We start from the raw sequence: 25,359 nt of genomic DNA on the forward strand, positions 1-25,359 counted from the left end.
GGCATGATTTTAAGCATGTAAATGTATTAACTCATTTTATATATGCAATGAATTTAATGAATTGACACACAATTAAATATATAGCAAATGAAAGTAGTAAATGAACAAATGATGTACACTCAGCCTCCAAAGCTTCTATCCTGAATGTGTTTTGAATCTGGAGAAGAAAGGACAAGAATAAACAATAATGGCGGATAAGCTTTGGGTTAGGCATCAAGAAATCTATACACACGTGGAAAGAAAGTGGGTTTTGCAGTAGCCATGGGAATAAGCTGAGTTCACATCCTAACTTCACCTCAAGGCTGGGTGATCTTACACAAATAGTTTAACCTCTCAAGCCTTGAAATCCGAATTGGTAAACTGGATTTAATACACCCACCTCAGGGGGCTCTTGTGAGGGTTAGTCATATCCATCAGGTTCTATATGAGAAAGTGCCCCTGAACTGGGAGGCACCCTCAAGATACTAGTTGCCATGGATTTAGGACTTAGTAAGAGGCAGCAGAGCACAGTGGGAATTTAAACTTAGAATCAAAGGCCCTACTTCTAAATCTGGGCTCCATTAGCCAATTGAAATACATAGACAGAGGGATTAATTGAGATGATGTGGGTTAAGATGTTTTAGTACAGAGCTACTGTTGTAGAATAGGAGGAGGGAAAAAAACAAGCCCTTCCTGGAGAATGAGTTACCAAAGCCTTTCTAAGAGTCTCTGCATAATCTTTCTGAGCTAGTTTAAATGGACCGAATGAACTGGTGAACTCCCAGGACCCTCCTCTCCTGCGAGCCTGTGATAATTCCCATGTGGGTGTCAGAATCATGTGATTGGCTCTGACTATGGGATCAACAAGACCCACCTACACAGGAATTCCTAGGGTCACCTGTGTCTAACGGAGGAGTTGCTGCTAAGCAAGGAAGAGAGTATCAGGGCAAGAGAGAAGGCAAGCAGGAATGGCCCTCCTCCATGCTCAGCCAGGGCGTCTGCAGGCCGGGCAGGTCTGGGGGCAGCCCTCTGAAAGGAACAACTTCTGTTTGTACAGCAATGTCAGACCATTTGGGGCAAATTTCACAAAATGTTCCAGCTTTCAACACAGAGTATCTTCCTTGAATAAATTTGTGCAAGGCATAGGCACAGTGGGTTAAAAGATAATATGGACAGTATTTTATAGACTGTACAATAAATTCTTTCTTGTCCTTGGCCCACTGAACATGAGACACATTGCATGTATGTTAATTATTTCTAATTTTTACAAAAACTGAGTACAGAGTCAATATAGCCTCAAATGCATGAATTAATTAGGTGCCTTTGACCCTTCACTCTGAATGCATGTGTATGCCAAGGGAACTATGGTACATCTGTGGTTGACTGGTTAAAAATTAATTCATTAAGACCTTGTTCAGAAGGAGTTAGTTGATATCAAGAGCCATCTCTTTAGACTCTCAGTTGCTTTTGCAAATAGTCTTGACACCACAAGAATTTCAAGCTTTCGGTTCAAAACTCTAAACCTGTAAGGTTATAAATTTGGCAAAATCTGTTCTGCCTTTGCTGTTACTGGAATACCTGTTATTTTGAAAACTAAATCCACACAGATCAATTTATGACTCCTTAGGTTAAATGTTAGAGAAGCTATAAGAACTGGAAAATATGTGTAGCAAGTAATTATTTGATTTACAGGGGAAAATTGTAAAGGTGCTCATTTGCCTAGTGTCTCAGAAAGCATTTTTGTTTGTTTGTTTATGAACCCTGGTCCTACTGTACTGGTCAGGTGAGAAGAATCCTTAAAGCTGTTCATGTGGGATCAATGTAATGAATCACCTAGGCTGACTTTCAGACTGTGATGCTAAAATTAAAACCAAAACTATACGTGTTCCAAGGCACCTCTGTGTGCCACACGGCCCTTCCTCACTTATACTGATACACTGTCTTACAAATTTTATCTAATCAACTGACATTTTTAAGGATCAGAGAATTCAACAAGAATAAAAATGTGGCGACAATTTAGTCTTTCCCCCCTTTCATAAAAACACTGTCTTCTATTTGGTCTCCACTCAGGTCAAGACATTTCACTAATTTGCTAGTCATTAAAAAGATATTTTTATACCCAGCCTGTAATATTATCCTCTTCAGTGATTATGATAGCTCCCAACAGAATTCCAGACTTGAAAATGAAGGCTGGGAAGCTGAACTGCAATTATGATACTTTAAATAATTCCACAAAAGTAGAGCCGCTGTTAAATAATTTATGGTCTTTGATCTTGTCACAGATCTACTGAAATCTTCACATCACTCAGCTAAACATTTTCAAACAGAAAAGGGATGGTTACTTTCCCCTCTACCACCCACTCGCCCTGGCTGAAGATACATCAATAAAGCTTCCAGATGTTTGTCTTGTTGAGAAGTCGGACCCCAGGAGGGGCATAGCTGCCAGCTTTAGGAGACCTGCCAGCATCAAATGCTTTGCCTGGCATTTGACTCCCTGTGCCCGATTTGTACAGCTCTAAAAGTAGACCTGGGAGGAGGTGAGCGAATACATAAATTTCTATTAAATTTATCTGAATCTGTACAAGAATTAGACCTGTGGCTCTCAAACCTCAGCATGTGTCAGAACCACATGCAGGGCTAGTTAAAGCAGACTGTCTGGCTCCAGCCCGAGAGTTCCTGATGCTGGAGATCTGGGGTGGGGACCAGGAATTTACCTAACAAGTTCCCAGGTGATACTGATGTCACTGGTTGGGGCACTGCATTTAGAGAACCCATGAGCTAAATCCATAGCTTGTTTCCTTAGACACAGTTAAATCATGACCTGAAGGATGCTGAGTTCTTAGATTCCATCAGAGCTGTCTTGAGAAATAAGTGTGAGGGAGAAAAGGGGCAGGCCTAGGTCCCTCCAAGGCCACACCTAGAGTTCATTTCAAGGGAGCAATCCCCTGCTAGAGGGGCCTCTGTCGTCACAGCGAGCCCTCAACCCACGATGAGGGGAGGAATAGCGTTCTTCACTGAGAAGGGAGGCAGCCTGGGGACTCACAAGTTTTAGCATCTGGGAGCAAAGGCACCAATTGTCAAAGTCACCATATTCATGGGGAAAAATCTCATTTCACTTGAAAAGCAAAGAGAAAGAAATAGAAAAAAACAGCTCATGACAGTATGGCTTTTCCTTCTTCTGGGACCAAGTCTTTTAACCTTAAACAACAACTTTTTTTTTTCTTAAACAACTTCTTAACTGCCATATATTTCAGCTATTAAACATTTACAAATGACAGGTTTCCAAATCAGTTTGGGTTGTCTTCATTTGCAAATTTAGGCCAGACCCTGTTTGGTAATTCACCTAACAGCAATGGTTGCGTGAAATCTGTTTACTGGATTTGCTTTCTTTAAATAAAATTCGGGGGAAGAGGACTGGGGGTGGGGCAAAGAGATTGTCAGACATTAGTTACCTTTAGAAACAAAGAGAGCTCAAACCAGATGAAATTTCACAGGCTCTCTGCTGATGTTTACAGGGTCTGCGCTAAGGAATCCTAGAGAAGGGTTAGGTGATGATACGAAGGTTCCCTGATAATCCCCCTCAGTAATTATCCCCATTTTGCCTCGGGGATCTACAGAACTCGGGCTAAGCAGGTGGGTTGTTTTGCAGTAATTTCCCAGATAACTGCTGCTGAGTGTATCTGAACAGAGTTGTTTTTTTTAAAAAAAACCAACCTATTAGAACAGAAAATGTTGAAAGAAGAAATATTACAATTGTTCATTTATAGGCAATCTTCAAAGGTAGCCTTGGCCTCGCGGGGAGAAAAAAGGTACCTGAATCATTTGGGGCTTGTTTTTATCATGAAGGAAATGTTGTATTTCAGCATTTCCAAATAAAAACTACAGGGAGACACCTGAAGGCTGTGCAGCTGAGTTGGTAATAGTAATAACATCAAACATTTACACCAAGCACACAGTCTGACCTTCACAACAATCCCACCAGAAAGCTTAGGCCTAGGGAGATTGGGTAACCAGCCCAGGGTCACAAGGTAAGTGGCAGAGATGGCCGTCAGCCTGACCTGTGTCTGTCTGACCCGAAAGCCCCTGCCAGGTCAGAGAGAAATAAAGAATTTGCAAAATAAAACATTTGTTTTCTATAAACAGTGTGTTACTATTTGGAAGGAAGGTGAGAAGATGCAAATACAATATCTGTTTGTCCTAGCATTATGTTCACAGGTGGAAGCTATAAAATAGGAGCTCCAGTCACCGTGGAGAGCAAATATCAGAGGTCAGGTGCAGGGAGCTCCACCTACAGACCTCAGAACCATTTCCTTCTGCTGTCATTTGAGCAGTCATTGTCTATGATTCTTCCTTGTGTCACTCAATCTGCTGAAGGAGCCAGGAGCTCTGCAAACCATCTACTAAACATTTTGCCTTCCTTGTGATCTTACCAAACCTCCTTCCCAGACCTTGATAACCCACGGTCACTCAATTTATTAAAACACTAAATTCTCTTGGCTCAGTAATTCTGATCATTTTACAAAAGGTGAAAAATATATTTACTGTATTACGAATATGCTATAGCCCAAGTTCCCAAGTTTGTCCTTCTAAACCTGCCCCCCAACACCTGTTCCCCGTCTCAGTACCTGGCACCTCTCTGCTTCTCAGGCCATAAACATATGTCATCCTTATTTTTTTCCTTTGTCCCCCTTCTTCTACATCTGACCCACCAGCCACTCCTAAAAACTATCTCCAGGTTGCATCTCAATTCCTTCCACTCGTCTCATCACCATGGCCACCTCCCAAGTCCAGGTTACTGTCACCTCTCACCTGCACAAGTCTAAGCACCTCCTACCTGGTCTTCACACAGCAGCCATTGGCATTATTTTCCACCCACCCTTCAAAAACTATTTTTTAAATTATATAACAGGTACATGGATGCACTATGGGAGGCTGAAAATGACCCCAAAAGATATTCACCTCTTAACCCTGGGCCTGTAAATTGTGACCTTATTTAGAAAAATGGTCCTTGCAGATGTGATTAAGTTAAGGATCTTGAAATGAGGAGATGATCCTGAATGATCTGAGTGGGTCTTAAATACCATCCCAACTGTCCTTGTAAGAGAAAAGCAGAGGGAGATTAGATGCACGCAGAAACGGGAACAGCAGTGTGACTGTGGAGGCAGAGACTGGAGAGGCGCACATAAGCCGAGCAATGCCAGGGGCCACAGGGAGCTGGAAGACACAAGGGACAGAGTCTCCTCGGAGACACAGATCTGCCAACACCTTGCTTTCAGCCCAGTGAAACTGATTTCACGCTTCTGGCCTCCAGAACTGTGAGAGAACAAGTATGTGTTGTTCTAAGCCACCAAGTTTTGGTAATTTGCTACAACAGTCACAGGAAACTGATACCTGTACTATGGATGCAAAACTCAGAAATTATAAAGAACCTACTGTAGAGCACAGGGGACTCTACTCAATACTCTATAATGACCTATATGGGAAAAGAATCTAAAAAAGAGTGGATATATGTAATACGTATAACTGATTCACTTTGCCGTACAGCAGAAACTAATACATTATAAATCAACTATATTCCGATAAAAATTAATTTTAAAAAACTCAAAAATTATAGATAAGGTTCAGATACCTCTAGACCACCTCCTCTCCTCCCACCTCATTCCATTTCCCTCATCCAGGGTACCCACTATCATTAGTTTTGGTTTTTATCAGTTCAGTCCTTTTTCTATACATTCATACACATGGATGTACTAAAGAAAGATGCCATTTATTTTTATGTTTTAGTGAACCCGAAGTGCTCCCCAAATTTGTGGTTAGTTTTATCTCCTTCTGAACTTGACATAAATGGAATAATGTATGTACTTCTGTGACTTCTTTCACTCAACATTATGTTTTTGAGATTCATCCATATTGTACAAGTAGGGATCTATAGTTTGTTTTCTCTACTGTAGCATATTCCATTGCATGAAAACAAAATTTATTTACCATTTACATCTAGATTCATCGTAGGAAGAGTAGTTCCATCATAATACTCCCTGCTTAGAGCCCTCCTCTGGCTTTCTACTGTAGTTTTTAGTATGTCAGACTTTTCCCAATGCCCCTTTGCCTCTCCCTCTCATTTTATCCCCTCTCCCTGATTCACAGACTTTCTTTGGGTTCCTGAACACACCAAACTCACTTCTACCTTAGGACTCTTGCTGTTGCCCGTCCCTGACCACTGCATCCCCAGATATTTGCATCGCCGGCTCCTTCTTTTTATTCAAATCTCATCAGATCTTATCTGTGCAGCCTTCCCTGGCCACCCAATCTGAATTAGCCCCAGCCCCACTCATTTGCTCCCATTAGCCCTTGTTTTCTTTTCCTTGGTGCATCTCTCCCTATCTGCATTTGCCTTGTGTATCTGCTTCCTGGTCTATTGTCTGTCTCCCTAAACTGCAGCTCTGTGAAGGCATGAACCCTGCCTTACCCATCACTCTATCCCCAGCAGCTAGAATAGTGCCTGGCATGGAGTGGATGTCCAGCATATATTTGTTGGATGGATGAATGAATGAGTGAGTAAATGAAGCTGTAAAGAAATTAATATCTTGAGAGTAGGTTAGACCCAACCAAAATTCAAGTACTCATTCATTCCTTCCACACATATTACCATGTGCTTATTTTTTAAAAGCCCTGAGTTGGTACAGGTGATGAGAAGACACAGTTTGCTTGCTACGACAATGTCTTTGACGGGCTAGGTCAGTGAGGACTGTCCCACAGAAAGGGAGGAACTGTAAGGGCATTTACTGAAATGGGGTTTTAACTTTAAATATATGCTTTTCCCCGCTCCTGTATTTTCAAACAGGGTGGAGTGTGTGCTCACGGGGTGACTAAGCCACTAGACTATTATTAGTGAAGCAAGGGGTGCTGGTTACCGCACCAAACCGGCCTCTCCTTAGCCTGGAGGGGAAGATCTACCCAAGCCTGTCTGATGATTTGGGCAGGATTCCAACAGGTGGAGAGGCTGTCCCCCAACTAGGCCTGCCTCCGAGAGAACAAAACATCACAGAGATGCCAAAGACCAGTTTGGGGGCTCGAAAATAGAACACGATAAAAAATAATGTGCCTCACCATTCACTTTACAAACTTTCTGAGCCTCTTACTACACCCCATGAATTTGATTTCAAAATTCATCTAGTTTCATTGCAGATGTGTGGCGTTCCTAATTTCTTCTAGACAGTCCGTTTTTTTAGACTTTATTTCTTCATTCTCTAGAGGCAGAAAATACAATAACTGAAACCTGTGCAGGAGAAAATTGTGGCAGATGATTTTAGGGGTGTATTGTGTTCCCTTTCTTGACAGTATTTCCCCCCGTGTTTTAAAAAAGTTCTCAACTATGAGGCTTCTTCTAACATTAACTTCAAAACCCAAATACCCAATTAACATGACAAAGCAAAGCAAAGAGGAATAGGTGGTTATAAAATGTAGTAATTGTGGGGCTCTGGGGGGAGGGTGACTCAGGAAGCATGGACAGCGCGGCCTCTTGTGCCTAAACCGCAGATCACAGCTGGCGGCAGCACCTGCACGCACGCACCTGAGTGGAGTTAGGTGTATTAAGCTGGGGCGGGCGGGGGGAGCCTTGTGGCGGAGCACTGGCATTACAGATGAAGGAAGCTGGGGTCTAGGTTTTCAGTACAAGTTATAACACGCAGAGCAAAGACAGGGACAGGCAGCACGGTCACTTTTACCAAATGAGTCACGCTGTGTCTAAGAGTCACAAATGCAATTGCCCGTGGGCACCATAAAGAAGCTTAATGAGTCACATTGGCTAAGTCAGGACTCCGGTGATTTGGAGAGGTGATGCCCCTCTAAAGCGGGTCGGGGCCTCCATGACCATTCGAGTCCCTGTACTGCTAGACTGTCAGAATTTCCAAGAGAAGTCAGAAATGCAGAAGGTTTCTGAAAAATCTAGTTCTAAATGCTGGCAACACAATTACTGAGCCTGCGCGTCTGGAGCCTGTGCTCCGCAACAAGAGAGGCCGCGATAGTGAGAGGCCCGCGCACCGCGATAAAGAGTGGCCCCCACCTGCTGCCATTAGAGAAAGCCCTCGCACAACCATAAATAGCCCAACACAGCCATAAATAAATAAATAAATACAATTTAAAAAAATAAAAATAAAAAAAATTTAAAAAATAAATAAATGCTGGCAATACATTTGAACCCCTTTTTTCATATTCTGAGGATCACGCCAAACATGTCTGTAGGCTGAATTTGGCTTGCGAGCCATCAGTTTGCAACCTCTCACCCGAGAGTGGTGACCTCGGTGGCATCATTAGTTTGATCTCTCACATCCACATGACCCTTTTCTTATAATGAATATTTTGGAACAACTTCCTTCTTCTTCTAAAATAAAATTTATGATAAATAACCTATGTATATACTTAATTCAAAAATTTAAATATCATGTCCTAGCTATCATGTAAAGGAGAAGTAAAAAATGGGTACTTTATTTAAAAATGTATTTCAGTGCATAACTGCTGGGACATAACTGCCTTGGAAGGCATGATGACATCGGCAGATGCTTGCCTCTTTTGAGCAAATTGCTGAGAATGCAACAGCTCCAAATGCAGAGTAATACAGTATGTTGGTTAATCATGTGCAAGTGTTTTATCTCCGTGGATGCCCAGTGGGATATTTATAAGCCACACAGAATGTGGGACAGTTCTCTGCAGCATAAGACTGTCCTTGCATCGCTGCTCCTGCCCACTGATCATTTTTGACAACCAAAAATTGCTCCCACAAAACTCCAAATGCCCCTTGGAGGGCAGTGCCACCCCTGCTAAGAAACAAGGACACAGACTGACTGACTACAGGGCTGACCAATAGATTTCAGCTGTCCACTGACTATATGACCTCGGACAGTCTGCTTAGCCTCTTTAAGTTTCCTCAGCTGTAAAATGGGGAAACAGTGGTACCTATTTCATAGGTATTTTTGTGGAAATTAAATACATTAATAACTGTAAAATGCTTAGATAATCCAGCTCCAAGCAGATGTTAACTTCTTGTGTCATTATTGGATTGGTATCAGATGGCAGTTGCCCTGAGTCACCATCCCTCAGTGGGAAGCTATTGCTAATTCCACATGTTTGTTAAGGAAGCACAGGGAAAGAGGCGTGTCCTACAGAGATGTAAAGCTTCACTCGTGACGCTGAACAAAGTTTTCCATCATTCGGCTGACTCTAATTCTACTTAGAAGAAAGCCACAAAGACACCAACTTCTTAATTTTTTTCCTAGCTGCTTCTGCTGCAGCACTTTCTGTTTTACTATGTCAGAAAATATGAAGTAATACTGTTACCAAATCGCATGTGATAAATTGATTTTCCCAATTTGGCTCACGGTTTCTTCAGGGAAGGCCCCAAGTGTTACTCTTTTTCTCTCAGTTCATGTTACCTAACATGGGACAAAGGACAGTGAGGGCTCTCACCTAACACATGGCAGGCACATACTTGTGGAAACTAACTATCTAGCTAGCTAGCTCTCTTAACCAGAGGCTCAGGACTTCTATTTCTTGTCCTTCCCAAGATGCCTGCACATTCTCTGGGGTTTATGCTGCCACTTTTGACCTGAGTACCAGCTCCTATGAACCAATTATCCTCAGTCTCACAGCAGCCCTGCCTCCATAGCTGTCCTCTTTCTCCATGCTTTCTATCAACCCTGGCAGAGAACTCAGCACTGTTCTTGACTGCTACAAAACTAAAACAAAAATGAAAACACTCCCCCAAAGAATATGTACTCATTGAGGATTTTACTGAAGATGTGCAGTGATGCAGGATGCTTACAGCACTGCATTGCAAACAATGTATATTTTAATGTTAGACCCCTATCTCTCTTGGAGGGTTTTGGGCCACTCTGTCAATAAATCTCATGTCATTTTGCATGACTCTCCTCTCTTCTCCCAGTCTCCCTGACCTCTAGTTGCTTAAAAAAAAAAAAATCCTTCCATTTTTACAGAAGATTTCACTCTCTACTGTCTCCGCCCCTAGGCTGGACTCTGGCAACACCCAAAGCACCTGCACAGCCTGCAACCTCTGCTCCAGGCCTCACACCTTCCAGCCCCCATTAGGAATGGCTGGGGGGAAACAGTCTCAATAGTCCTGACCCCACTGATACGAATTATGCTGCCCTTCTCAAAACACAGAAGAGGCTAAAGCCAGCACTGGCTTTAAATAATTTTTCCCCTCCATTTTATAGGACGTTGGTCACTGAGGCATAACAGTTTGACCTCAGAAGATGACCAGACAGAGACTCTAGGTTTTCACTTCATTGCTGGATATTCATTTAGAAGCTACTCTAGGTTCTGATAACACGACAAATCATTACCTAACTGTTAGCTCTAGATAATAATTCCATGCTTGATTTGTGGACAAAATTCGTCAACCCGACCCTCTTGCCACCTGAAGAAGGTGCCCACTAATGCACCAGGCATTGACATTGTGTGCCTCAGGTTCTCATGTGGTAGAGAGACCAGGTGAGCTCAGTAACATTAGGATTACAAATCATCATATGCTGAAGTGAAGAAAAAGGCTAAGAGGCGCTAAGTATGTTCCAATAAATACCAGCAAAAAATTAAAAAATTACTTCAAGATCATGATAAATTAAAGATGTCTGTATCTCTATATATTATCAACATTCCTGTTATTTCCTGTGAGGAACTTAAATCTACCAAACTAGGTACACAAAACTAGCATAAATGCAACAAACACAAATATCAACATTTTCAGTTGGTGACATCACCAACCGAAATATATTTTTGCCGAAAGTTTAGACCCAGTGCCATACCTTGGTTCAGTTACTGCTGACCTTATATATTTTTCTCATTTCACTAAACTAGACAAATCCAAAACAACAAAATATACTTTCAGCTAAGCCCAAAACAAGCCAGTAGTTCATTTAGTTTAACCCATGGATTTTCATATTAAGAACAAACAAAAACAAGCTACCAAACAAAAAACATCTCTCTGACACTGAAATATTTTTCTTCTCTAGAGTAAAGTTAACATCCGTATTTTTCCCTCACTTGAGTTCTGTGATCCAGTGATTAAAGAGCCAAATAAGAGAATAATTTCCCTGGTCTACAAAAGGTTAATTAATCATAACTCACTTTTTTTTTTTCTTTTTCTCTCTACTCCCCAAAAGGGGAAAGAAAGTGACAAGTTTAAAAATAACTCAAATAGGGAGGCTACAGATATACATAATAAAAAATCTGAGGCAGAAACCCAAAATAAATAGACACAATTTAAAGAAGTAGACAGAATTTAGAAAAAAAAAAAAAAATCTCTTCCAACCCTCTGTTCATTCTTAGTAGCACAAGAGATACTTTATATTTTCTTGGCCGTGTTTAAGCCATTCAAGCACTATTGCTATAACTTTTCTGTCACTTCATAAGCTTTATTTCACAGTTTCAACTTTTAAAAGAACTTTATTCATCACCCCAACTCAAAATCTAGGCACATTTTAAGTATGCTGCCACCAACAACAGTGGCAGTCCTGCTATAGTCACCTGGTTCAAGTACAAAAACCTTTGGCTTTGCCTGTCATTCGGAAGTAGAGCTCTACTAACACGTTTCTCTTTATAGACTTATTAGGTCTCTTTACCACTTATTTTCCACTACTGATACATCAAAAACAGCTACACTTGTAGCCTCCTAATAATATATTTCCTCATCCTCTAGCATAAAATCCTTCAGCATGAAAATTCTAAGTAGAAACAGAATTGTCTTCCATGGCTACCGATAGCTATGTTTAAACTGATAATCTCAAAGATTACATTTGAGAGCAACTTTTCAAGAAATGAACATCTAAGTTACAACTAAGTACCTTTTTCACTAATTCTGAGCCTTTCTTTAAATCACCTTATCTGAATTGCTAAGCTTGGTATCAAAATCCCCTCTCAGCAATTTGTTCAAAACTTCTGAGTTTCCTCAGATCCAAATAGTCCTCTGGGCTTTGCTAACATCCATCTATTCTCTTTCTGTATCACTAACAGATATTCTAGGCACCTCATCCAGGCTGTTGGAAAGAATTCAGTGCTCAAAGCCTAGGCTTCCTTTCTTTTCATATGACAGCAGAGAGTACACAACCCTTCTTTTCTATTTCTCTACAACTATAAGTAGCTAAGTTTCCACTTTATTCATTTTTGTCTCAACTTTCCTAATTCCCAAGCAGCTATTTCCAATAAGAGCATCTGGCAGAACTTGTTAAAACTAATTTCTAGAGGACTTAATTAGTTACATCAAGCTCTCAACTACCTTAACAATATACTCAGATCTTTCAGCCTTGTAGACTGTCTCAATGATACTTAAAAAGAGAAAGCCTCAGAAACTGTTTTCTGAAGGCACCTATATCCTTTACACAGAGCAGACATCTCTTACAACTAAGAGTTACGTAATTTTTTAGAAGAGACTTAAATTGGTTTCATAATGGGGAATACTCCACACTGTTTTGGGGACATATTTTACAATCTGTTCGAACTCAAAGCAACTATGTACACAGCTCTAGAAAAAAGTGAAAATGGAATGATCTTAAAATTAATATTAATAAATCACCACAGCGGTTTTATTCTTCTAATACAAAATGTCTAAACCTCTCCTTTCCCTCTTTTACTTTCTCTCCCCCTCCACCCCCTCTCCCGTCCTCTCTGCCTCCTTTTTCTCAGTGCCCCGTAAACCTCTCCGTTCTCTGTTTAACCTTGTCTTGATGCCGGGCTTTGCCAGCACTTCCACTGACTGGGTTCACACCCAGCCTGCCTATGGTCCCAGTCCCAGGAGAGAAGAGCTCCCACATTCCGCAGCCCCTCAAACCTCTGCCTGTTCCCAGCAATTCCAGCCAGCCCCACTGACGGTCCTGCTCCGTGAGAAAAAAAGTCCCTTGAAACACAAATGTGTCTTTTTATTGCAGAAGAACCAAGGTTTGATTCACCCACCAATGCTTAAAATCCTCATATTTTTCTATCTCTCCTTCACTGCCATTTGCACAAATCCAGAAGCCAGGAAGACTACCTCTGATACAAACTCTACCTCTCTGGAATTTTTTTTTAATTTATTTATTTATTTATTTTTGGCTGCATTAGGTCTTCGCTGCTGCGTGAGGGCTTTCTCTAGTTGCGGCGAGTGGGGGCTACTCTTCGTTGTGGAGCGCGGGCTTCTCAATACAGTGGCTTCTCTTGTTGCAGAGCATGGGCTCTAGGCACACAGGCTTCAGTAGTTGTGACACGTGGGCTCAGTAATTGTGGCTCATGGACTCTAGAGCACAGGCTTGGTAGTTGTGGTGCACGGGCTTAGTTGCTTCGCGGCATGTGGGATCTTCCCGGACCAGGGCTCAAACCCATGTCCCCTGCACTGGCAGGTGGATTCTTACCCGCTGTGCCACCAGGGAAGTCCCTACCTCTCTGGAATTTTTTGCTGGTAAAGTTAGGGGATGGAACTAGTTGAATTGTAAGGCACTTTCCAGCTAAAAATGAACAGATGCTATCCTTGACAAAATAAATTCAAATAACTTCTGCTTAAGAATAATAATACTTAATAGAACATTGTTTATGGGTTGCCTGCTATGTACCAGACACTAATACATTATATAATCACAATAATAGTTAACATCAATTTGTGCCAGCTAAGTGCAAAGCACTTGCACTATCTCATGTGCCCCCCTGACAACATTATGACACATACACTATAAGTATCCTCTTTCTGCAACTGAGGAAAACAAGGCTCAGAGAGAATGAAAAACTTATTCAAGGTCACACTATTGATAAGTGGTCGATACAGTCAGTCTGATTCCAGTAGACAAAATGTTAATCACTACACTCACAACAACTCTACAAAGGTGGTATTATTATCTCCACCTTGCAGTGAATAAACATTCATATGTTGAATCACTTCCCAGACAATACCATCAAGTCATTAAACAGAAACATGCATCAGTTCTCACTGTGACTGGTCCTTAAAACTGAGAGCACCATGATTGTGTATAAACTGATATCTATATAGAAATGCTAGGAAAAGAGAAATAGAACTGCCTTATGCAAACATTGTATCAACAGAATGTTTTACAAAGATTAAGACTTTAAAACAGAAATGTTATAAAAACATGTTCATGTTATAATGTTATGTAAAAATGGTCATTAGGATATTATCATATTTTTTATATCTAGAAATTCTTTTTACTAATCTGCTTGCTCTTTACTCATATTTTACTCCACCTTACAAAACATATTATTCTATATTCTGTGGCTGATCTTTCCAAAACCTGAGGTTTTTTAAGGTCTTATTTTATCATCTGTTGCTTCTGCTGGCTCTTGCAAATGGTATCTCATTTCTTTGTATGTATAAGGATTTTTGACTATAAAGAGCTAATTATCCTTAGAATTTTCCTTGAAAAAAAATCTTTGAGGCCTAGGATCAATGTGGATTCCTCAAAAAGATATTTGTGTTTGCTTCTGTCAGTGAATGGAGACATTACCAATACTGGAAAATGTTAAAGAAATGTATCAGCTTGAGATATTTTAGGCCACCTAGGTGATGGCTTATGGTTATAAATTTTTAAGGAATATTTTTTTCTCCCAATTAGCTCATTGCCAAGGTTGAGACAATTTTCCTTGAGGTCCCTGAGTGAAGAAAGGACCTCTTAGTTTTATTTTTAATTCACCCTTGCACTGTGGGTGTAGCCCCATGGAGCCCCAGCTTTCTTGAGGGTCTTCTATTAGATTCTTTACCTTGGGTGGGCCCTGAGCTTTGTCTTTCAAACCTCAAACCCCAGGAAACCTTAGAAATGATGCTCAGTTTGACCCAGAAAATGTCCTCAGGGCAGTAACTGGGCTCCTATATTCATCAGTTCTATGCCCAGGTATTCCTTACTTTCTTGCAAACAAGTAGACAAATTATAAAAAGCTATCTCAAAATTTTATTCAGCATATTTAGTTGTTTTCAGCGGAGGGTGGGTTCAGGCACTTGCCCACCATTTTTTTCATCTGGGCAAATTATTTTATGTCATCGAAACACAATTTCCATATGTATAAGATGGTTCGATATCAATAATACTAATTCCATAGCTTGTTATTAAGATTGGATGACATTAAGTGAAAAGCACTTTGAAAACTGTCAGGTCCTACATAAAGAGTAGTCATAATTGATATCCCTTCCTTTACTCATTCATAAATATTTATTAAATGCCTACTGTGTTTCAGACAGGTACAAAGGGCATAGCAGTGATAGAGAAAAAGAAAGGAAAAGATGGGGTAAAGAAGAAGGCAGAGAGAAAGCTGCAGTATGACTCAGTATGCTAAAGTTTCTGAGGCCCTACATGGGAGAAGCCAGAACTACACATTCTGATTCAACCTCATCTGTCTCCCTTGGCCAAAGAGGACTTGATAGACAGCTTGATAGCATCTTCAAGGCACAGGATGTTTTGCGAATAACAAGCAAGAATAAAACCAGAGAGAAAGGAACCTCTGATAGGGCTGATGGGGTCTTGGGTAGGCAGAGTGGGAGATTAGTGCTTTTCATCATAATTTTTTTGAACTATCTGATCCCTTACCTTGTATATATAATTGCTTTGATTAAAAAGAAAAATAATTTTTAAATTCCTGCAATCATACCCCCAGTATGTATGAACTCTAATGAGCAACATGCACACATATAGGCAGGAAAGGCCTCAAGTGTATATCGGTCAATGTCTCCTTGAGATTCCCTAGCACTGAAGGCCTTCTATAGGTATTTGTGAATGAGTGAGTGGGTGACTGACCAGATGAATAAATGAAATGAATCCATCCTGAGAAAGGCAATAGGTGAATTGAGCTTGGGCCGAATTTCAGCTCCCACTTGCCCTCTTGGCTGGGCCCCATTATGCAGTGAAACACCTGCTCAACTGCACAAAGCAGCTCTGAGTTAAGAGCACAGGTTGGAACGAGATGCAAGGGTTGGAATCTTATCTCCTCTTCCTACTAACACTATGACTTTAGATACGGAACTAAGCCTCCACTTTCCTTGGGATTAATGTGCAGATAAAAGTACCTGCCAAAGAGGCTTGTTGGGAAGATCTAATGAGTGAGTGCATGCAAAACAGCACTGAGAATATTGTTTTTCGATCATAATTGGTCAATCAGTGTATGCTATATTCCTGCATCACTCACTTTGGGCACATCTGCAAAAGGCATTTCAGTTTGCATGATGACTCGGCTGTAGTATATACGGGGTTTTTTTCTTCCAGTGGACAGAGCACTGAACACAGAGACTGAAAACCTCTTTCCCAGTGACACCTCTGCCATCCACCACACATCAGCTCAAAGTTGAGCAACTTGCAGCAGCTCACTTCACCTTCTCAACTATCAAGCTGCTCTGGATTTTAAACTGAAATAATAATGTCTCATAGCCTTGCTCTGAAGTTTAAATGAGAAAGTGTTTTCTTTTCATTGTAAAGCACTCTACGATCAGAGGTCCTGAAAGTAACCGAAGAGCATAAAGCATAAATCCATTCCCACTTTTCTCCTGTACCCATAAACATGGGAGGCACTCAATAGATACTTCTGAATAAATAAATAAATTTGTCAATAAATAAGAGTTTAACAGTGTTTTTCAAAAGGATTTAGGAATCATCTGCATCAATATTACCTGGAGAAGTTGTTCCAACATATCCTGGAGAGTCGGCTACATAAGTTGTTCTCAACATTCACTGTGCTTTGAACTGACCTGAGGAGCCTTCAAAAATACTGATGCCTGGGTCCCACTCCCAGAGATCTGGATGGAATTGGTCTGGGGTGTGGTCTGGGCACCTGGATTTTTTTTAAATTTTTTTAAAATTTATTTTTTATTTTTGGCTGCATTGGGTCTTCTTTGCTGCGCACGGGCTTTCTCTAGTTGTGGTGAGCGGGGGCTACTCTTCGTTGCAGTGCACGGGCTTCTCATTGTAGTGGCTTCTCTTGTTGTGGAGCACAGGCTCTAGGCTCACAGGCTTCAGTAGTTGTGGCACGTGAGCTCAGTAGCTGTGGCGCACGAGCTTAGTTGCTCTGCAGCATGTGCGATCTTCCTGGACCAGGGCTCGAACCTGTGTCCCCTGCATTGGCAGGTGGATTCTTAACCACTGCGCCACCAGGGAAGCCCCTCTGGACACCTGGATTTTTAAAGCTCCTTTGGCTGATCCTAATGCAAGGCTCTAATTTAATGAGCCTGAGTAGTAAGGCAGACATTGATACTTGGCAACCTCAATGTCATTTCTAATCCCCTTCTCCCTTGCCACTCCTCTCCATGAAGGCTGGAAGGAAAAATGACTCATTTTCTCAACTTTCATTAAAGTTAACGGGTGACCATGTGCCCAGGTGTGGGCCAAGGGTCAGAGGTCTGCTGGGTCAGACAACGAGGCTTCTTTCATGCTTTTATTGTTCTGATAAAAAGAGACGGCTGTGCCTCCTGCACCTCTTCTGGTTTACCCTCTTCCTGCCTTGAACACCCATGTGGCTGGAGACCTGCCACGAACCTAAGAGAAAGGCCAACCAAGAGGACCCCAGAGGTGTCAGTCTTGACATTGTTGAGCCTCTGAATCAACTTCAGCAATCGCCTACCTGTGACCTTCTCACTATGAGAGAAAAACAAACTCCTAGTTTATTTAAGCCACCAAAACCCAGCTTTCTGTAGCGTGCAGATAAACACAATCCTAACTGACAGAAAGAGATCCTGTCTATTTTCTTTTGCCCTGATCTTCAGAGGAGACGCTGATATGCTAAATACTTTTATGTAAACACGACTACAAGTTTATTTACAGAGTGATGAGTTTGCCTGGGAAAGAATTTGAAGAGTGGCTTACTTGAAGGTGCGGCCTCCTCTAATTAAAACCTCTCATAGACCATCCTACCTGTTGAGACACCCGTGATGTAAGCGGGAGAAGAGGCTTTCACTGAATGATTTCCTGGAAACTTTTCTTCCTTAATTGTTCCTTTACAGAATGACACAACATTTAGATGAAGGGCAGGCATTAGAGAAAAAGTATGCCCTCCACTGCTAACACTCCCAGCCCTCCCAACCTTGGGTGACAGCTCTGGGAGGGAATAACTAGGTTTATCCCTGGCTGATTCCGGCAGCTCTTTAGGACTGCCTGGCAAAGAACTGGCTGGTGCAGTGGCTTCTGTCCTCAGCAGTCTCATCTTCCCACTAAGTCTCCACGTGCTACCAGCACAGGTATTTCAGTCCTCTGAGCAGCTGACATAGGCTGTGAGGTGTCTCTCCTCTCTAGCGGGGTACCCTTATGACAGGAAAAGCCCCCATCCTCATACTCTCAGTCAAAGACTCCCCGCTCCCAAAATATCTATAAAAAGGGATAGAAGAAAGAGAGCAGGATTCCTCTCCTGGAGCGTGACTCACACACTGTCCAACTGTGCCGAGTCCCCCACAGGCCTCTCCGTGAGATGACAAAGGAAAGCAAATGTGTTTATTTTATCCCACGGATGACCCTCTGCCTCTAAGTCCCAGCAAGTGTCATAGGATACGCATAGCTCTTTCCTGGGTTCTTCACACTGAAACCAAAGGTTCCCTGCACTGATTCAGGCTTCTTTCTCCCCCTCTCCACTTCTTCTCTTGGGATCTCTATCAGGCTAGACAGTCACTCAACCTCCATTGCAAAATAACATATTATCTTGGGTTTCCCCTGCTCAAAAAAGTTTAAAGGCACTCTCATACTTATTAGATACGAAATGTATCAGCTGGCATGGAAGGCGCGCCATACTGTGAACTCTAACAACCTTCCCATCATTATGCCCCCGCTCCACCACGCTCAAGTGAAGCACTGGTACCACACTGCTCTACTTCCTGCTCTGCAAACACAATTTGAAAATCCCAACAAGATTCCTGAAGTCAAGATAAAGTATAGTATTTGACAGAATTGTTTAACTACTGGAATTACCTGGGCAGTTGATTAAAATACAGTCTCCCAGGACCCACTCCAAGAAAACTTGATCCTTTAGCTCTGGGTTTGGAGATTTGCCTTTTCACAAGTATAAAATGTGATTTTAATGGCTTGAGAAATTCGGGAAATATGATGACTAGTAAAGAGAAAGAAACACTCTTATGCCTATCTTGTTCTGTGCAAAACTTATCTGTCCTTCAAAGCCTAACTCAGACTTCTCATCTCTGAGGTCCTCAGACCATTCCAGCTGTGGTGCTCTCACCCTGCCCTCCATTCACCCTCATTTGGCCCTAGGCAGTCTTTCCTATGACCCATGTTGCAATTTAAGCTTTCATGTGACTATGTGCCTTATCTCATTAACCCGAGGGTCCTTAAACAAAGGTGTGCATCAGAATTACCTCGGTAGGTGCTTTCAAAATGCAGATGTCAGGGCAGCTTTTACTCCTGTTGACTTTATCCGGAAGACAAAGGGTGATGCACAGGCAACTGTATTTTGAAAGAACTTTCCAGATGATTCCAGTGAGTGCCCACCCCTCTTTTACTCCAGCTTACACCACACTTTAGGAATCCTTGCACCGATCATACTATGAGGCCTTTGAGGACAAGGACAGTGTCTGACACTGCTTTCTAGTCTTCACACGGTTTACCTCATCACTTTGAGTTTGGTGAAATGAGTGTGCAATCAAGATGCATGGACTGTTTGAATGACAAATGACAAATGACTGATTGATGATCAATTGAGAGGGTAAAAAACAGCCCCTGCGTGGTCCATAATTAATTCTCATTCAGCTTCTACTCCAAGTCCATGCACTCACACTGTACCTACTTGCTACAAATTCTGAAATGTCTGATGAATACACTTGTTCCACACGAGGGAAAAGAAAAGCGAGGGGTTCCATACACATTAGAAAGGTGGATGACGTCTCACTTTTCCCAGAGCACCAATCAAGGGCTCCCCTATCCATCCCAAATGTCATATAAATGGAAAATGTGAAGCCACGTCCAGAGGCATTGTCAATGCGAACCTCCAACCGCCATGGAGCCTCAGAGGCTACTCTGACGTCCTTCAATGTCAGGACCACATTTAATGTAATGATCTTACATTAAAACAGGTGCCATTCAGCAAGTAACAAAACCAGCAAAGAACAGTGCATTATTGGGGTCAGTTTAGCAATTAGAATAACACCTGGCAGCTCACATGGTGCACCCTATAATTCTGACATTGTAGGAAAGTCTCTGCATGCTGAAAATCTCTTCTCTCCTGGATTGTCAAGGAATCTGTTGTAGCGGTTACCTAAAATGTAGTGTGTTGTTAACGAACAGCAATCAGACATTGACATCTCTTGGTGATTGATTTGTCATGTTGGTTTCAGTTACTCATCAGGGCTTTGAGGGAAAGGAATGTAAGACAGGTACGTTTTGATTGATGAGGAGATACTGGTAAGGGGAGTAGGGCTAATTATGGCATACCAGTGAAGGTTCTGGCTGGCAAGGATATGAAAAGGCTGAGAACCAGAAACAGCTAGAGGAGGGGAGAAGGTGATGAAAGAAAGTGATTTAAGAGTAGGAGGGACATTCGACTGACTGTGAGTGTCATCTTTCAAAAAGTATCGGGAACATGGATGTGCTGTGTTTGGGATTATGAAAGTAGTGTTCTAGGAAACTGTGTGAATCTAATTCCCAAGATTTAAAGGGCCAGCCAGTGTACGCTTCCAGATAGGAATAAAGTCTGATTCTTGTTCAGAAACGATTGGTTTAACTCACATACACAGATCATCCACCATAGATGGGGGTCACCCAATGGGCCTGCTTGCTTCACTCCAAACTTCTGCATTCACTCCTCTGGACTCCTAGGACACTCTTAGTGTAAATGGACCTTCTCGTAATTAATTAGATAGCCAACAAGGACCTACCATATAGCACAGGGAAATCTGCTCAATATTCTGTAATAACCTAAATGGGAAAAGAATTAGAAAAAGAAAAGACACTTGTATATGTATAACTGAATCACTTTACTATACAACTGAAACTAACACAACAATGTTAATCAACTATACTCCAATATAAAATAAAAATTTAAAAAAATAAAATGATATATTAATATCAAAAAAAAAACCAAATTTGTTCCTCACTGGAGCCATATCAACAATTCTACCTCTCATTAGGCTGAACTCACATCACTGGAACTGCTTACCAGGAGCAAATTATTTTTCAGTACTGACCTTCTGAATATAAGAAAACCTGAAAGGGCAATGAAATAAAGGAAGAAGGAAAACGAGAGGGAGAGAGAAGCAGCAAAGACAGAAGAAGGAAGGGAAAGAGGGAGAGAGGGAGGGAAGGAGGGAGGGAGGAATGCAGCACTTCAGTCATAGTTTTCATATGATCTTGGAAATCTCCGGGCGGGGAGGTATGGCCTGAGTTGAACAGAAATTGATAGCAAGAACTAAGAGGTAAAAAGACAAAGATGGATGCAATCTCTCTCATGGCCACTCTAAAACTCTAGCCTTGAATGCCTTCCCCAAATCCGAACAGCATTTCTCCCAGTGCTTATTAGCTTTGTCAGCTGCTGCCAGGGCACTATCTCTGTCAGTGAGGTCTTTAGATTTGATATGCTGGAAATCTGCCTGGGGTACTAGTAATTAATGATTCCAGCAGTAGCCCATGTTTTAACAGAAACCAGTATTCTCTGTGAGTCCCAGCTTCCCTATCAAAGGAGGATTCTGCGTAAGCTCCTGTATTTATGTGGCTATATCAGGCCTCTTCCACAAAGAGCCAGAGTGAGTTAAGAACTCTGCAAGTGTAAAAACTTGGGGCCTCTGAAGGTCATTTCTAGGAGGAAAAACTCCTGGGGGATGAGAACAGACTGAATCTTTAATTCTCTGTATTTATATGTATATAAGGGGTTCTAACTGTGCTAATCTCTCATTGTGGTAATCTCTGTACCTTGTGGCCTTAAAACAGTTCCTTCACATTCAACTTACTATCAGGATCGAGCACATATATTTTGAGGTTTAAGTCTTGGAAATTTAACAATAAAATTGAAAAAGCAAACTGTGGTGCCCATTCTCTTCAGAAGCTCTGATCAATGTCAACACACAATGAAGGTTCCATGAATGGGTTTCAGAGGCATCAGACTTGAGTCTGGGTCCAGGCCCTGTGGTTAACAAGCTACATACAGGGGGAAAGTTCTATAAGATGGCTGTTCACCTGTTCAAGGAGAATAATAAAGAGCTACCTTATAAGGCTGTTTTAGGGACTTGATGATTTAAGTGATATTTATTAGATATTGATTATGATGGTGACTACTAATCTTGTCAAGTCCCGGAAGGCCCTGGGGTGCCCTGGGCCAGGAGTCCAAAAGCCTAGGTTCTATGTGCAGCTCTGCCATAAATTACCAACATGGCCTTTGTTTTGTCTTTTCATCCCCTAGATTTTAGTTTCCTCATTTGTTAAATGAAAGTCTTCAACTAGCTGATGCTGGACTAGCAACTGGAAATACACTGATTCTTCTGTGGGATATATTCTTTTTGAAGGAAGTTGGAGAGAATTGTGATCACCATAGCGAGATCATGTGAGGGAGGCAATACCTCCTGGAAGTCTCAAATAAAGATGATCTCGATGACTTTATTCAAGGCCCAATTGGACAGGAATTAGACACTCCTAAGCTTTGCCCAATGGGAGAAGTGCATTTCTAAAATGTGAACTCTATGTCCAGCTCGCCTGCTGGACCACCCCCACAATAAGTAGTTGCTAAAATTTTGATATACCCCTGCCTGACCCCCAATTTCCCCTCCCCCCTCCCACCCCCCATACCAAGAAGCCACAGACTTCTGCAGAACTGGTTTGGTGAAGTTTTTGAATGCAGAAGTTCATTCCATCAATGATAGATGGTTCAAGGAAAACACTCAGCTTTAGGTGGGAAGTAAAGACACTTAAAAGAACGTGATTTGGACAGAATTTCAAGACAGACACAAACATCATTATTTCTCAGTGATGAGAAAGGAATGAAGTCAGAATCCCACTGGGTGTGGTAATATAAGGAAGGAGAAACAGAGACACTTTCTCTGAGGCTAAAATTTCTCGATAAGCTAATGCAAGGGTGTGATCCTGAAAGTGGATTCTTCAGACCTGCAGTGTAGATGTTTAGGAGATGCTTACCTGGCAGAGTTCAGAGCCTGAGATTTCGGTCTCTCTACAAAAGGTATGCAAGGGGAGGTAGTTTAGAAGTGACAATTTTGAAAGAATTCAAGAAACGTATAATGAAAGCATATCTTGATATATATTCTTACTTGTTTTAATATTCCTGGCCATATTAAAAATTAGAGATCAAGAACTGGCAGGTAATTTACAAGTTAATCTGTCTAAATTCCTGCCTTCCCATAGGCAATGTTTCACCCTCATTTACCCATGAAAAACTAAGACCCTGAAAACACTAAGTTGAAGGTACGTGGTCACACCTGTAGTTAACAACGAATGGCGACGGGGAGTGGAAGGTACTAGGGTTAGTGTCTTATAAGGGTTCTTAATTCCTGGAGACTTCTTGGCATCATTTTCATAATCATCTGAAAGAATTAATGTCAGTTTAGTTCTTCCAGGTTCTAGCCTAGATCAGTGCTTCTCAACTTGAGCATGCATCAGAGTCACCTGAAGAACCTGTGAAAACACAGATTGCTGGGCCCCAACCCTGGAGATTCTGACTCAGTAGGTCTGGGGTGGAGCCCAAGAATGTGCAATTCTAGCAATTTCCCAGTGATGCTGATGCAGCAGACCTGGGAATGGCCTAGATCATGTCTTAGAATGTTTCCCCAGACCATTCTTGGGGTCTGATTTTTGTGACTGGTAGGCTGCCTCAGTCCAATTACTCTGTCCAGGACAGAGAGGGGGCAACTTCCCACACAAGTTGAGGAATGTGGTATCAATTCTGTGGCCAGGACAAAGAAGTCTGTGGGATGATGGTGTAAGCAGAGTCAGGAAAGCAATTCAATTCAACCGTACCAGCGAAAGAGCTGGGGAAATGATGCATGTGTTTATCTGGTTTCAGAACTCCAAAACTCTATCAACAGGCTCTGCGTCAACCCTATGCTGAGCCCTATGGGGCTTGGAGTAGGTGTTATTCATGTCTTAGAAATAATATGTGGTTTCTGTAAATGTGTCCTCCCTCCCTTCCTTTATCCTTCCTTCCTCTCTCTCTCCCTCCCTCCCTCTCTTCCTTCCTTCTGGAATCACTGAGTTAAATTTACAAAAAAAAAAAAACTAAATTAAATTGACAAAATACAAATTGGAACTCATCTCAAGGCTATTTACCCTAAAGGTCACCATCCTGTTTTTCCTGACCTTTTTCCTAATGAAAAGAATGGAGATCCATCTTGGAATTTTCCCAGCATCCTTTACAATGGTAAGCTCCTGTGGCTCAGGTCCCAGTTCCACTCTGCATTAGGGTCTGGCCAGCACAAAGACAAGGACAGCTATCAAAGTCAGGGTAGGGGGAATCATCCATCTCACTGTCAATGGCATGTATCACTCCGATGCTTCAAGCCCTATATACACACATCATTTTGTGTGATTTATGGCCCTAATTAGATCCCAGTGGCAGTATTCCATTAGCTAACAATGCATAGCCTAATCACCTTTTCTTCATACAAATGATTTCCTTAACTTTGCATGCATAACTTAACAGCTTTTATTTTAAAAACTCATGTTAACAGCTTTCCTGTGGTAACCAGTAGGGGTGCTATGATAAGAATCTAATTTGCTGTAAAAATGACTCATTTGTCAAATAAGCATTAAAATAATTGTTCCCCTTTTGACTGTTACCCTGCTGTTTCCAGTCATTTTCCAAAACTAAATTATTTACTCATTTGAAAGTTCAGCTGTGCATATTTTAATTGATATTCCCTCATAGGACTCATATTGTTAATGACAATAATTAACCCGAAAAGGCTGCTAAATAATTATGCTAGAAAGATATGAAGTATTTGCACAGAAAGTAAAATAAGCATTTGAAAAACTATCGAAATGTAAAACTTTCATATTTTATGGCAAAGCACAGTAATAGTTCATAATCACATTAAAGAGAGAAAGGGTAAATGTAGATTATATGATATGATGCAGAATACTTTATGTTTTCAATATAGGAAAGTAGTCCAGCTAACAATATTATTCTGTCGTCTCAGTAAGCTCCCAATATTACTATTTTGGCTGGTAATATAAATTGTTCTCTGACACTTAGCATGGCTTGGGATGGGAGCAAACTAGCTCTTAATAATAATACCTAACACATATTCACTGCCTCTCTGTTAGATAAATCTCCCTGTGATAGACTCAACAAGCCCAACACACTTCCAGCAGAGACACAAGCACTAGACAGACCGTACCCCTTCCCCAAGAATACAGCTGGCTTTCAACTTGCTGGGAAGTTCTCAGCAGAAGTGGCAAGTCCTTGCCACTTTGGATC

This window comes from Balaenoptera musculus, chromosome 13 (genome assembly GCF_009873245.2).
Source record: "Balaenoptera musculus isolate JJ_BM4_2016_0621 chromosome 13, mBalMus1.pri.v3, whole genome shotgun sequence".
NCBI lineage: Eukaryota > Metazoa > Chordata > Mammalia > Artiodactyla > Balaenopteridae > Balaenoptera > Balaenoptera musculus.